Raw genomic sequence first — 14,051 nt, forward strand, 5'->3', positions numbered from 1 at the left:
TTCTCTCTGGCAGGCTTGCTCACTTGCCCGTCTTTCCTACCTGTCCCCCCCCCCCGCCCCGCCCCTTAATAAAACTCTCGAAGTGGATTTTGTTGTATCTTGTGGTCTGTTCTCTTGCCCACAAGATGGTTGGAGATCTGAGGAAATTATGTCAGAAGAATTCAGTTATCTGGTCTACAGGGGCTTTCAGCAAGTCCAGAGCTCACTGGTTTTGTGGTACCACCTGAAGCTGACATGTTGAAGGCTGTTTTGAAGCAATTTGCCATCCACAGTTGCTTACTGGATGTTGTCTGTCAGCTGAGGTGACATCTGCTGGGACAGACTAGGGACAGAAGGGTAAGTTCAGCAACTTAGGGAAAATCTTTATCTTGGCTGTACACTTGAAACTTCCAGGGCTCTGGTCCTGGTAGTTGGGAGGTGGAAGGAATCACAACATCAGGGGAGGGTGAGAGCCTGCCTCAGGGAGAGGCAGTAGGCAGGAGAGCTTAGACTGTTGACTGACAAGAGTATGTATCTGAGTCCCTTTGACCTGTGACAGGTGGTCCAAGTTCTGACTCCCTGAAGTTACATGAGTTCTTTAAAGTTTACAAAAGAAAAGAGATAAAAGTTTCAGAAGCATCAGCATGACTGCTGTCTACAATCAGCATGAAATCTGCAGTGTAGAAAAATCAGTTAATATGTGTCTGTAAGCAGAGATGTTTTCACCACAATGAGAAGCACTTTTAATTCTATATTTAGAAAGCAACCAAAAGAAATTTAAAATATTGAACCTGGTAGCCAGTGCTTCAGCATGGCTAACTAATAACTTATAAGACTCCATTGATCAGCTTTTGAAGTCTTTACGTCATGTATCATCTTTAAGTCTCATTTTTCACATATTTTTAAATCACTTCCTTAGACTCTAACAATTTATGTAAACTTTCCATCCAACCATTCACCATGAGGCATAGGGGTTGATTACTGACAGCAGTCATTGAAATTGAGCTTTTAAATAAAGGTAATAAAAGATAAGCATTTAGTTACTAATAGTAGCATGATAGTTTGTGTTTGGTTCTACATTGAAACCTGTTTTGTGAGTTTATCTCTTTCAATGTGAAGCCCCTCAGCAAGGCAAATCTGTGCGTGAGTCTTCCTTTCTCAGCAGGAGACCTGGTAGCTCTAGAAAAAAGCAAAGCCTGATTTTTACATATGAAATGGACTGACCAGGCAGCTGTAGGTTTTGGAGAGGAGCTGACTGCTTGCTTTTGTTAGACTGATAAAGCTTCAGTTAGCAATTAGCAGCATCAGAGATCTGAGAAGAATAATTTTGGGCAGGAAGTAGAATCTAAATGACTTCTGTATCAATTAAAATGACAGAGACTTACCTGCTACCTAGTACCCTAGACTTCTCCACAGTGACTTTGAGGGCTTTATTGGAATCAGAAGCCATCAGTTTTTGGTTGTTATACAGGACAGCATTAAATCTTTGACTGCCACCCATTAAACAAAAGTTGAATCCACATTAACATACAAACATATGGAAGCAAATTAAGATTCCTTATTGACATAGTCAGTGTTCTATCACTGTAAAGAGACACCATGATCACTATAATTCTCATAAAAGGGAGCATTTGATTGTGACTTGCTCACAATCACAGAGATTTAGTCCATTGTCATCATGGCGAGAAGCATGGTATAAACCAGGCAGACATGGTGCTGGAGAAGTTGAGAGTTCTATGTCCAGATCCATAGACAGGAGGAAGAGGGAGAGTCAATGGACATGGCTTGAGCTTTTGAAACTTCAAAGCCCATCCCCCAGTGACACACTTCCTCCAACACCTCCTAATCCTTTCAAATAGAGCCATTCCCTGGTGACCAAGCGTTCAAATCTATGAGCCTATGGGGCCATTCTCATTCAAGCTACCACACCTATGTAAAGATTTTGGTTACAAGTTTTAAGCTGACTTTTTGTTACAGATTTTACAGATTTTAAAAGCACATCTGATGACTTTAAAATCTTGAGATAAAAGGAGTTCACACAATAGTCTTACAAATCTTGACATAAAGTTCATACTTTAGCAAAAATTTTAGGGATATGAGAAGGGAGTGTTTAGATAGTGAAATAAAACCAAGAAGAGGAGATAAGCAGAAGTGATAAGCTGATCCCTACTGGGAACAGCTTACATTTCAGCTGTTTTAAAGCACACAGGGCTTTTTCCTGGGCTGTTCCACTTTGCTCTACTTCTCCCTGGCACACTCAGGTGCCCACTTGACTCAAGACAGAGATGTTAGAGGAAGCTTTTAAACAGGCATCCTCAGGTCTGTAGAAGGAGGGTCATAACCTACTTCCAGACCCATCTTTTTCATGGAGTAAAACAGCATGAAGCAATTTTAAAAAATATATTTTCAAAATATTCAAAGATATTTGAATCTCTGTAAAACTGAGTTTACCCATCAGCGAGAGAGAGAGAAAGGGGGAGAGAGGGAGAATGAGGGAGGAGGGAGAGAGAGAGAGAGAGAGAGAGAGAGAGAGAGAGAGAGAGAGAGAGAGAGGAGCAAGGAAAGCGAAGAAGGCCCAGAGATAAGACATTCTTGAGAGTGGAGAGCAGAGGAAGTTTAGAGATAAGAGATTTGGGGATCATTTGTGCAGTGGCAGAAATTGTTGCAGTCTGTAAGAATTTGGAAATCAAGCACGCCATCTTTAGCCATTGATTGAGCTGTATTGAGACTACATCATTTTCAGTAAAACATAATGAAATCTCTGAGTCCAAGGAGGAGGAGATTAGAGAAGGAGAGGAAAAGGTCACAAACAGGAACTTAGCCAGAGGGAGGATTCTAATTAGCTACAGGAGAAAACTGGGAGCATGCAGGGAGGGAGAGCAAGGGTGGGAGAGAGAAGAGTTAGTGTCCCAGTGACAAGAATTTCAATCCAGGGTGTCCTCCAAGTGGACTGAGACTTGTCCAAGAGAAGTGTCCCAAATCACAACTGATGGGCATCATTTCCAAGCGATGGAGACCCAACAGGGTGAGAGAAGTTGCCTGGCTCACCAGTGTGAGTTTTACAGAGTCAGAGTCAGAGGGAGGAGTAGTCGTAGTCCAGGAGCCAACAGAGTCAGAGCAGGAAACTGTGGGGTGACACTTACCATGTCCCAGGAGAGGGCAAGCAGAAGGAAGAAGGAGTTGAAGAGGTGGACTCTGTAGGCAAACATGGTGGGTGGCAGAAGCCAGCAAAACCAATGATCCATACCTCAGGGGAGTCCAGTCAACAGTTTGGTTCAGTTAAGAGAGACTGGGCTCCTTGGAAAGGGGTTCAAAAGCCATTGTGTGTTTTGGCACCAGATGTGTAAACTGTCAACATACTGCTCCATGATACGGTTAAGGGGAAGGTTTTATTGCAGACATGAGAGAGAAACATCCAGAGCAGAAAGAGAAAGTAGCAGGCTGAACATGGTCATCTGACTGAACCTGGCTATGAGAAAAGCAGAATCAGAGCAGGGATGGGGGTGCATTGAGACAGGGAGAGTATTGGAAAGCAGAGGGAGGGTGATGAGGGAGACAGAGAGCTGAAGACACAGAGTGAGGAAGAGGGAGCACAGCCAAAACCGTAGGGTCCTAAGGAGAATGAGTAGCTGGGAGGAGGGAAGCCCATGAGCTGGAGGAGTTGAGGGCAGGGGAGTAGCTGAGAAGAGCCTAAGATATTAGCATTATCTCTGAAATGTGTAGCAGGCATTTGAGGCCAGTATGCACTTTGGTATGCTAATGGGCACCCCAGAGAGCCATTTGTCCCTTCTGCAAGTGATAGAGAAATGGGTCTTTTTGGTAGAGGGGAACTGGCTTCAGAAGTTCTTGAGGAAACTTTGTCCAACCACCAGAATTTGGGGAAATGGAGTTTCCTATGGACCTCACACCCTACTCTAGCCTTCATCCTTAAAAACCTCTGTTCTTTCAAGTAACCATGGGCTCAGATTCCTGAAACTGAAGGTATGTTTATGTTGTGATTTTAATGTTTTGTTTTTGATCATTTTCTACATAATACATACACAAACATACTTTTTAATCAGCCTGCTTCCATCTTAGGCTTAGAAGCCATCTTATAGTAAAGACAAAATAGGTTCATTCCTGTTTGTGATTAAATCTGTTTCTTAAGGATTGGGCTATGCCTCACCTGTAACCTTAAATAAATTGTTCCATACTGCCTGTTCCAGGAAACAGAAACCATGTTTTTCTTTTTCAAAAGGTTGTGATCACCTTGTTATGACCTTCTTTTCATGATCACCTTGTTGTGAACACCTTGTTATAGCCACCTTGTTATGACCACCTTGTTATGGCTACCTTGTTATGACAACCTTGTTATAGCCACCTTGTTACAGCCACCTTGTTGTGAACACCTTATTATGACCACCTTTTATGAACACCTTGTTATGACCACCTTGTTATAGCCACCTTGTTGTGAATACCTTGTTATGGCCACCTTGTTTTGACTTCCTTTTTATGTTTACCTTGTTATGATTACCTTACAACCATGTCTTTGTTTTAGGAGGTTGTTATGATCAACTTGTTACGCTTATGTTCTGCTTCTGTAGCCCCCTCATTTGCCTGCCACCCCCCCATTTGGAAATCCCCTATTCCTGAACTATAAAAACCTTTGTGTTACCCATGTCCAAGGCTGATTGATCTCTTGAACCCTGCCTTTAGGGAGAGACAGTCTATTACACGAATAGAAAAGTTTGCTTTATTAATGTGGCCATGATGATTTTGGGTCAATGGTCTTTCTCCTCACATCTGTGGGGTTAACAGTACCAACAAAGAGAGCTATGTCTTTGAGTTCAACAACAAAAAACATAAAAAAAAATCAAAGGACAATTACAGCTGTTGCCATGGAAGAGCTGCTGAGGTCATTCTGCTGGGTCTTCATGTGTGAAGAGGTGATTGCTCCTCCTGAAGGACACAATTTTCCCAGCTGACAGTTGCTTTAGATTAGAATTACTTATATCTGTGCCTTTAAATATGAAATATATTTATATATCTAAATGCAATCATTTAAAAGATTTTAAAGTTATATTTGACCTCTATTACCTCAAATTAACAATCAAATGAGTTTTTAAAGGTCCATTAGGATAAAAGATAAAATTACTTTAATGAATTAAAATTCTAAAACTGTAAATATTCTTTTAATAAATATGAATTTGTAATAAATAAAATGGATAGGTTTAAAAAAATGAATAACTAAAACTTTCATGAGTTTAAAAAAGTCTGAGTATGTTGTTTAAGATATATAAAAATTATGAAAAGACTTAGGGATAATATATATGATATTAGAATTTCTAAGGTCTGTGATTAACAATCACAAAAAACTGACTTTAACGTACATAATATCAAAGTTTATTTTAAAATATCTGGCTTTCATGAAAGGTAAAAGAGAATTTGGGTTCTGTATCCTTGTCCAGGACCAGACTTAGCAAGGCATGTCTGAGACTGGAATAAGTCCCTTGAAGGAGTCAAGGTTGAAGTTTCTGGGGACCTGACACCTCCCTGGGCTGTGATTATCATTGTAGGGTAAAAAGAGCCAGTGAAAGAACACCCTGTCCCTGAGACCAGAGCCAAAGAAATACACCCTGCCCCTAACCAAGTTCAGGACTTGAAATCCCACAGATCCCTGAGCTTGGCTCAGAGTCTGACCAGGGTTTCCCCAGCAAAGTGTTAACAGCCCTCGCTCTGGGAATGGTTTCCTTAATGCAAGTGTAAGAACTCTGCTCCAGCAGGGGAGGGGTTTAAGGCTCTGCTCTGCTCCAGCAAAAGAGACATTACAACAGACCTCACTCAATAGATTTATTGGGAGGGAAAAATCCAGGAGAGTGTTTGCCTAGGGTGAAAAGCAGTGACAAACTGGACAGGATACAGAGCTTATATTGTTTCTTGGGGGCGGAGTTTTCCAGCTCTGGGAAACCATTGGCCATCCTGCCCCCACCAAGTCCCCGGGAGTCTGTGATTATACACTATGCTAGGACAGCCAAGGACACTTCCTCCCAAAGTCAGTGTCCTTTAGACATGAAAGTTCCTCCAATGCATCTCCAGATGTTCGTCTTTCCAGGGACTCAACTAGATAACACACATTTGCACACACAGAGACACACAGACAGTCAGTCACACACAGATATACACAAAGACACATACACACAGAGACACAGACACAAACATACTATACAGACACACAGATACATAAACACACACACACAGACACACGTTCAGCACATGGACACACATACAACACAGAAATACAGATACAAACACACACAGAAACACACAGGCAACACACACAGAAATACACAGACAGACATACAAGGACACACACTCACACAGAAACACATGCACAGAAACACACAAACACACACTACACAGATACACATAGGCACACACAGAGACATACACACACTAACACACCACACAGACACACACACAGATAAACTCACACACCATGCAGACACACACAACACACAGACACACACACAACACACAGAAACACACACAGAGAAAGACATAGATAACACAGACACACACACAGAAACACATGCACAGAAACACACAAACACACATTACACAGACACACATAGGCACACACACACTAATACACCACAGAGACACACACACAGAAACTCACACACCATGCAGATACACACAACACACAGACACACAAACACAGTCACACACAGACACAGACACACACACAACACATAGAACACAGATACAAACACACAGAAACACACACAGAGAAAGACATAGACAACACAGACACACACTCACACAGAAACATGCACAGAAACACAAAAACACATATACAGACACACATAGGCAAACACACAGACACACACATTCATATACCACACAGACACACACACACTTACACAGACACACACAGGCACAGACACACACACTCACATACCACACAGACACACAGAAACACATAAACACACACACAGAAACATACACATAGCACACAGACACTGACACACATACCATACAGATACACACACACACACAGACACACAGACACATACACACTGAGACACACACACACATTCACATACCACACAGACACATAGACACATATTTACACGCCCCAAATTCCCTCATGCTACACCCCACAGCACAGGGACATAGGAGGTCCCTCTCCCTGCCCATCACTCACCTGCACAGGTGCCCAACAACTCCTCCAGGAGCAGGTACTTTAGTGACAGCTGAACTAGGACTAGGGCTCTGGGTTCCAAGGACAACATCATCTCCATCTGCCTTTATGAATCATCTGAGTTCTCTGCAGATTCAAGGCCAGACATGCTTCTCTTCTAGGTCCACCCAGCCCAGGATGACGAGAACTGAAGTGTGTCACAGAGGGTGGAGTAGATCTGACAGCAGGTGAACAGCTGGTTGATGGGAGAACAGCTGGTGTGGGGCTCAGTGGAATGTGAGAGTTGCTGATACAGTGAGAATGCTGTGGGGTCAGGCAGCCCTGATTCTACTTCCTCTCCCTGAAAGCATTAAAGCTTTCCTTTACAGCTATCCCCACTGCATCTCTGCAATAAGCAGGAAGGTTTTTCCTTCTTGACTGGTTTTTTTTTTTTTTGGAGATAGGGTTTCTCTTTGTAGCTTTGGGACCTGTCCTGGATCTCACTCTGTAGACCAGGCTGGCCTCAAACTCACAGAGATCTGCCTGGCTCTGTCTCCCGAATGTAGGGACTAAAGGCGTGTGCCACCACCTCACGCTCTTCTTGATGTTTTAATCAGGAGTCTGGAATACATATAAACCCCTCATCAGCCAGGAAGCTTTTTTCATTATCCACTCCCCATATCAAGATTCCATAGACCACTCAAATGTAAATACATACACATACCCACTCAGCAATCAGGAAATTCCTGCTTGGAATTCCCCTTCTGCAACCACAAAAAACAAATGATGTAAGCTTCTTGTTAATAACTTACTGAGAATGAACAAAAATTCCCATGAATGACCTTTGGGTTTAGCTATGCTGCTGTCTGGATTGGGCTTAGCCCCTGGGACTGAGCTCACCACCCACTGCTGCTGAGCAGATCCTGCCCAGTCAGAACTTAAGTATTTTTAAAGCAGAAAAATAAAGTAAAAAAATATTTTATACACATGCACACACACACACACACACACACACACACACACACACAGAAGAGACACTAGGTAGTTCATATAATTTCTCACTAGTTTAGAAACTCAGGGAGTAAGGGTGGTGCTGCACACCTTTAATCCCAGAATGTTTTTAATAAATGAATTTATTTATTTATTTATTATGTATTTATGTGTCATTTGTTTTACTTCCCTGGCACACCCATCTCCTAGGGGAACAGAGAAAGTTGTGAAGTCAGCTTAGCTGCTTGACAAAGCTCTAGCAAAGCTGAGCCACACACTGTGACTGAGAGTTGACCTGAGGCCCTTTTGATTGGAATCTCTGTGTGTTACACTCTTGGTGGGCTAGTGCTGTAATGATTCATACATGTCTTTTCTGGGGAAATTGTTTCTGTATCTTCTTGAAGAAGTCCTGAATGTACTACCCCCTGCTTTGGAGATTGTGCCTTGGAGATTGGTATCTGCTCATATGCAAACTCAAGAACAAAATAGAACCTTATAACTTCAGAGGAGGCTGACAAGGTTCAGCAGGACAGGAGAATTGACAGCAGATCAGTGTAGCTGGACTTTCTCCGGTCCTTCCTTGCCCAGCAGTCCAGAAGAATCTCTCCCACCCAAGGTCCCACAGCCACCTATAAAATAATTATTCAGAGGCTTATACTAATTACAAACTGTATGGCCTATGGCTTCAGCTTCTTGTTAGCTCACTCCTTTATCTTAAATTAAACCATTTCTTTTTCTAATTAAGAAAATTTTTTATTCATTTTGCTTACCAATCACAGACTCCCCCTCTCCCCTTCTCCTGCCCCTCTAGCCCTCCCCCACCAACCCAACCCTCATTCCTTCCTACAAGAAGGTAAGGCCGCCCATGGGGAGTCAGCAGAGCCTGGTACATTCAGTAGAGGCCTGTCCAAGCCCCTGCCCCTGCATCAAGTCTGTTCAAGGTGTCCCACCAAAGATAATAGGCTCCAAACAGCTGGCTCATGCACCAGGGATGGATCCTGATCCTACTGCCAGGGGCCCCTTAAGTAGATCAAGCTACACAGCTGTCTCACTTATGCAGAGGTCCTAGTCCAGTCCTATGGAGGCTCCACAGGCATTGGTCTAAATTTCACAGGTTCCCACTAGTTTGGTTTGGTTGTTTCTGTAGGTTTCCCCATTATGAGCTTGATGCCCCATGCTCGTAGCATCCTTCTTCTCTCTGTTTGACTGGATGGGCTGGAGAAATAGCTAAGCCGTTAAAGGCTAAGCTCAGAACCAAAAATTAACCCATTTCTATAAATCTATATGCTGTCATGTGACTGTGGCGTTACGGGTCTGCTGATATCTTGTTGCTACTTGGGCACTGGGCTCGAGTCTCTCCCGACTCCACCCTTCATGTCTCTGTATCTCTGTTTGGATTTCCTGCCTGACTGTAAGCTTTCTTGACATAGACCAAAACAGCTTTATTTATTATCCAATGGGAGCCACACATATGCACAGCATACAGAAAAACATCCTACAGCAGATCAAAGCACAGAACTCCTTTTACAGTATGCTTAGAACTTCTTAGAACATAATCTATAAGATGAAAGATCATGTATATTAAGCCTCTAAAGAGAATTCAGCAATAAGAGCTGGAATGACTAGGATAACATAATAGCACATATAGGTGGTGTAAGAATGACATAGGATAAAAGAAGAGTAAGGTTAAATTAGGATTTGTCATTCCTAAAAAGATTGATTTACGTCAAGTAGCTATGTTGTTACTTAATTAAGAAACGAAAGAATTCTTTTATTTAACAAATTCTATAAGATTATAAATATAAATATTATAAAGAGTTGAATAATAGCTACAATAGTTCTAAGCCTGAGTAAATTCTCAGGCTTAGGCTAATTTGCAAGTAATATGATTGACCATTAAAAGTTAATAAAATACTGCTCAAAGCATGGTGACTCACCTGGACTGAATCAGATGTTTTCTAAAATATCTTAAATCCACAAACTACTGCCAGCCTGAGGACAGGATGCTCTGTTACGCTGTTTAAGCTGAAATGATTAGTAGAATTCTAGTAATAAGGATATAGAATAGATAATAAAATCTGTTCTATCTGTACTTAAACTATAACCCTGGGCATACTAGAGAAGTATGCCTGGGACAAAATGATGTGATCTATATCTCTTTAGAAATCTTGAATCTGTATAAATAAAAAAAATTTCCCAATTGCTAGTCAGTCAGATTTGCAAAGTCTTCCCATCTGGGTTTCTGACTCAACCTTCCCCTCTTCTGACCCTAATATCTTTTCTGGAATCTGTTCACTGCAGGGGGCCCTCTGCCAACTGCCACAATTCCCCTCCCTCCTCTCCTCCCAGTCCCTCTCCATTACCTCACCTCTGCTCACCCCCATCCCCTCCCCCTCCATTTCTATTTAGAAAAGGGCAGGCCTCCCGTGAGTGTCAACAAAACATGGCATATCAAGTTGCAGTAAAACTAAGCACCTGCCCATGTATTAAGGTTAGGCAAGGTGACACAGAATGAGGAATAGGGTCACACAAGCCTGTAAAAGAGTCCATGACAGCCCCTGCTCCCACTGTTAGGAGTTCCACAAGAAGACCAAGCTACACAAGTGTAACATATGCAGAGTGCCTATGTGCATCCCATGCAGGCTCCTTGGTTGTTTGTTCAGTCTCTGTGAGCCCCACTGAACCCAGGTTAGTTGACTATGAGTTTTCTTGTGGTTTCCTTGACCCCTCTGGCTCCTACAATCCTTTCTCCTCCTCTTCTGAAGGATTCCTTGAACTCCACCTAATGTCTGGCTGTGGATCTGCCTCTGTTTCATCAGTTGCTGCATGAAGCCTCTCTGATGACAATTGGGATAGGCACCAATCTGGTCACAGGAGATGACCAGTTCAGGCTACTCATCTGGTATTGCTAGGAGTCTTCCTGGGAGATTCCCTTGTGCCAGGTTTTTACCTGACCTCGCAATACCCTCTCCCTTTCCAGTAGTCTCTTTCAGGACTCTCTTCCTCCTCCAACTCCCCCACAATCTGATTGCACCTGTTCCCATCCCTACCCACCCTCAGTCCACTCAAGAACCCTCTTCTATTTCCCAGGCATCTCCCCATGAACCCTCCTTGTTACCTAGTCTAATCTCAGCTCTTTAATACCAGACAGAGGCAGGTAGATCTCTGTGAGTTCAGTGCCAGCCTGGACTCCCTAGAGAGTTCCATGACAGCCAGGAGTATATAGAGAGATCTCCCCTGGAAAAGAGAGGGAGGCACACATGCTTTGTAAGAGCCCATGGTCAAGGTAACTCATCCAGTGTGAGTGGGTGGAGAGTCACTCATTCCTACCAGATGGCATTACTCCATTTAAGGGGCTTCTGCCCTGATGCCCTCAACACCTCCCCATAGGTCTCTCCTTTCAACATTCCTCAGCTCTGACCACTCCAATACTGAGAAATCAAGATTCCATTACACAAATGTCTGGGGGACACACACAAATCATAGTTATGGTTAAAAACCTCATTATCAACCCATATCAGATTCTGTGTGACTTGCAAATCCACTGCCTAAAATGACCTAGAAATGAGAGAAGCGGGAGGGGGGGGATAAGGAGAAGGGGAGGGGGAGGAAGAGGGAGAAGTAGAGAGATGAGTGTGGGGAGAGACAGAGAAAGGAGAAAGAACACCACATGGTCATCTGGGGATAAGAAGGTGGATCTCATCAGAAACTGCACTTCTTGGGACACACAACACTGTCCCTGTTCCCTCCTTCCTATACCTGGACTGGAATAGGATTCCCAACTGGGCACAGTCCCGAGAAATGGGAGAGGATGTGCCACCAGGATTTGGCATGGGATCTGGACTGTATGACCCTTATTCTGGGAGGACCGGGGTTCCAGACCGTAACACTGAAACTAGAGCCAGAAGATGCTGCTGGTTACAGAAGTGAGTACCACTCCGGGTAGAACTGCACCCAGGATGGTAGATCTGGTCCTGTTATCCAGGTACTAGCAGGCACAGCCATAGGCCAGTGTCTAGGATAGACAGATCTGGGGTGAAAGCCCTCAGTTTCTTACAGGACAATGGTAAACACTGTTTACCATAAGAACCAGAGGCTGGTTCATCCAAACCACTTGTCTATCTTGCAGAGGAATCTGTCATTTTCAACAACCTAATAAGTATACATGGAAATTCAGAAGACATACAGTAGCCATCATGTTCTACAACTGTGCTGTTGAAATTACATTATTTTAATTTATTTATTTTTGGAGGCAGGGTTTCTCTGCACAGTCCTGGCTATCCTGGAACTCACCATGTAGACTGGGCTAGCCTCCAAGTCACAGAGCTCTACCTATCTCTGCCTCCCAAGTGCTAGAATTAAATACCCGGCCCTTTAAAGATATTTTAAAGTCAGCATGCAAAGGAACAGGTTTAATCATGGTATTTTCATATATATATCGTTATAGTATAGACCATTCTTCTTTGTTCCCTTCCCACTGCCCTCCCCTGTCTCTCCTGCCCCTGCACTGATAACCTCCCTTCTGTTATGCAGCCCTTTCATCTGCTTTCAGGTCACATGATTCCTTAGAGCACTCCTTAGATCAGTGGTTCTCAATCTTCCTAATGCTGTGACCCTTTAGTACAGTTCCTCATGGGGTGGTGACTCCCAACCACAAAATTATTTTCACTGCTACTTTATAGCTGTAATTTTGCTACTGTTACAAATCACAATGTAAATATCTGTGTTTCTCCATGGTCTTAGGTGACTCTTGGGAAAGGGTTGAGAACCATTCCTTAGACATTAGATTGTTCCCTTTTCTCTCATGATCGATCCCCTTTCTATTTTCATGTTTGTCACACACAAATGCACACATATACACATATGCACATTTACGCACACAGGCATACACATACATATATACCCACATACATATACACACATGTGCATTACACACACACACACACACACACACACACACACACACACACACACCATGCACATGAGCTTATATCTAGATATCTTGTAGGAGAGGAAACATGCAATTTCATCTTTCTGAGCTAGATTTTTTTTGTGACATAATGGCTCCAGAGCTTTCAGGAACATGGGTGTGTAACAGGGAACTGACAAAGTGCTTGACCATTTATTGGTGGAATTATTAAGGCAAATCCACGTAGTTAAAAGGGAGGTTTATTTGGAGGTTTTACTTACAAGTAAAGGGATAGGTTACAGGATCCAGGAGAGGTGAAGTGCAGTCCAGCGGTGTTCACTGGAGAACTCTGCTCAGTCTACATCCAGCATGCAGGATTACCAGGAACCAAGAGAGCCAGCACATCCAGATCTCAGGTCTTAAGGACTCCCATCTGGGCCCCGCCTCAGGGGCAGGGCATAGGTAGGCGTGACAGTTACCGGAAGCTTCAATGGGGGTAGTACTTTCAGGTCTAAGCTGGAACAGCTACCCACTACAATCATTTGTAATCCAAAGTGCATTCTTTGAATCATCCAGCAACAGCTGACATGTTCACCATCAGCCATGTTCTCAAGCCATGTCACACAAACTGTCCTGGATGTGTACCTGACATTCTTCAAAAGCACGCAAACATGAAACCATTCCAGTTATTTGGATATTACATGGTTTACCACATCGGGAAACATGCCTATTGTTAGTGTGTGTGTTTTATTCACCAGTGTGTATGTGTGTATATGGAGGTCATAGGGAGATCATGTTGAGGTCAAGGTCAACTTCAGGTGTTTCTGCATTGCCTTCCACTTTATGTTTTGACATTATCTCCCACTGAATCTAAATTCAACATTTTTTCTACCCTGGCTAGTAGTGATCCCTCCAGGCTCTGTCTGCCTCTGCTCCACTCTTACACTGATGTTACAAGTTCTAACCCCCATCCTAACTTTTATGCAGTGGGAATCTAATAGAGTCACTGTG

The 14,051-nt window shown here is 43.1% G+C and overlaps 1 protein-coding gene across 1 annotated transcript in view; it reads right to left on the reverse strand.

Annotated features, from left to right (window-relative positions):
• The window catches only part of LOC131925667 (MHC class I-like protein MILL2), an 87,549-nt gene extending 80,302 nt beyond the window's left edge, over nucleotides 1–7,247 (reverse strand). The window contains exon 1 of the mRNA XM_059281033.1: nucleotides 7,166–7,247. The gene's annotated coding sequence lies outside the window, so the exon portion shown is untranslated. The remainder of the gene's footprint in view (nucleotides 1–7,165) is intronic.
• Between the last annotated feature and the right edge of the window lie 6,804 nt (nucleotides 7,248–14,051).

The sequence above is a fragment of the Peromyscus eremicus genome, chromosome 1, assembly GCF_949786415.1.
Source record: "Peromyscus eremicus chromosome 1, PerEre_H2_v1, whole genome shotgun sequence".
NCBI classification, from domain to species: Eukaryota; Metazoa; Chordata; class Mammalia; order Rodentia; family Cricetidae; genus Peromyscus; species Peromyscus eremicus.